The following is a 1,667-nucleotide window of genomic DNA, read 5'->3' on the forward strand; positions in this document are numbered from 1 at the left end:
TTTTCATTGACCCTCACTAGCCTTTGTGGAAAAGGAACCTTTAGTGAAGGTCTTGGGAAAGGTACTTCCTTTTTCCCATATTCCTTTTGAGCTTGTGGAGGAGGTCCAACTTGCTTATCTAGTGTAGGTGTGATCAATCATTGAAGGAAAGGTACTTGTGGCCTTTGAGAACTTCCTGGAGTAATGAAACTGAGTTCTTGAGATCTTCTATTGTTCTTCTCCTCAATTCTAAACAAATCCTTCTTCAGTAGTTCTTCATGATTCTTGCCACTTCTCAACTTAAAATTATTACACTGTTCACTAGACACTGTCTGTGTAGGAGGAGGATCTTGTTTGAATCATTTTAAAACAATGCTATCAATCTTCGCCCCCAAATGTTTGAACTCCTCATTTTGTGACTTGTGGATTTCAAAACTCTTGGATGGTTGAATTGTATTTTGTTTGACAGGTTCTCTTGTATATATGACTTGTACTTCTTGAATTTCTGAGGGAGATTCCATCCAACTTTCGTTCGACCATTCATGGAGGTTCAATGTCACTTGATCAATTAATATATATGCTTCATCTACACTCTTGTCCATAAAAGAACTTTCAGCTGATGAATCTAACAAATACTTATCTGAGAAAGAAATTTCCCTATAGAATATATGAAGGGTTAGCCATTTTTCCAAACCATGATGAGGACACTGTCTTTGTAAACTCTTGAATCTGTTCTATGCTTCAAATAATGATTCTCCATATGCCTGAGCAAAATTTGTGATGCAATTCCTCATATAAATCGTTCTACTTGGAGGAAAAAAATGATTCAGAAATTGCTTCTCCAATTGTTCCCAACTTGTGATGTTTTGAGGACGGAGAGAATATAACCAAGTCCTTGTTTTATCCTTGATGCTAAAAGGAAATGCCATCAATCGAACTGCATCTGCTGACACTCCTTCACAATTCACCATATCACAAAGTTTTATAAATGTCCCAAGATGTATATAAGGAATTTTTGATATTTCTCCTCCAAATTTGTGACCTTGTATCATGAGAATTAACTCTGGGTCTAGTTGAAAACTTTCTGCTTCAATATGAGGTTGCACAATGGGAGATAAAAATCTTGCAGAAATGGGTGCAAAGAAATCTCTTAAGGACCTGCTTGACATGTTAGTGCTCATGGTATTTAAAAAAAATTATGAGAAAAGAACAAAAATGAAGAATTAAAGACAAGAAATAAAATGGTATATGAAAAGCAATGAAGAAAATGCAAAATTTAAAATGCAAGAAAGAAAGTGCATAATGAAAACAAGAAAGAAAATGCAAAGGAAAAAAGAAAAAATGTCTAGGGTAACTCATATGCTAATCAACTAATGTTAATAAAAAATAGTCTCCGGCAACGGCGCCAAAAACTTGTTACAATTTCGCAAGTGCATGGATTCGTCGACAGTAATATATAAGATTGTCGAATCATAGGGACTATTGATTAAGCACTAGAGATGTCACAAAGTAAGTTATCTAGACGGGCGAAAGTTGGCTTTGACGCTTACGAACTAACGAGTATGATTAAAGAGAGGGAAACAAGGTTGAGATGAAGAGAGAGAGGAGAGAGAGAGAGAATTGATCTTGGAGGGAATGAGCTTTGGGAGATGGATTCTAGGATTTCGGTTTCATTATAATACTAGGAG

General features: G+C 35.7%; 1 non-coding gene across 1 annotated transcript; it reads left to right on the forward strand.

Annotated features, from left to right (window-relative positions):
• Window positions 1–669: 669 nt before the first annotated feature.
• LOC122035513 lies at window positions 670–775 on the forward strand. The gene has a single exon (XR_006127062.1). It is a non-coding gene; the product is annotated as a small nucleolar RNA R71 (small nucleolar RNA).
• Window positions 776–1,667: the final 892 nt, after the last annotated feature.

Source organism: Zingiber officinale, chromosome 11B (assembly GCF_018446385.1).
Source record: "Zingiber officinale cultivar Zhangliang chromosome 11B, Zo_v1.1, whole genome shotgun sequence".
NCBI classification, from domain to species: Eukaryota; Viridiplantae; Streptophyta; class Magnoliopsida; order Zingiberales; family Zingiberaceae; genus Zingiber; species Zingiber officinale.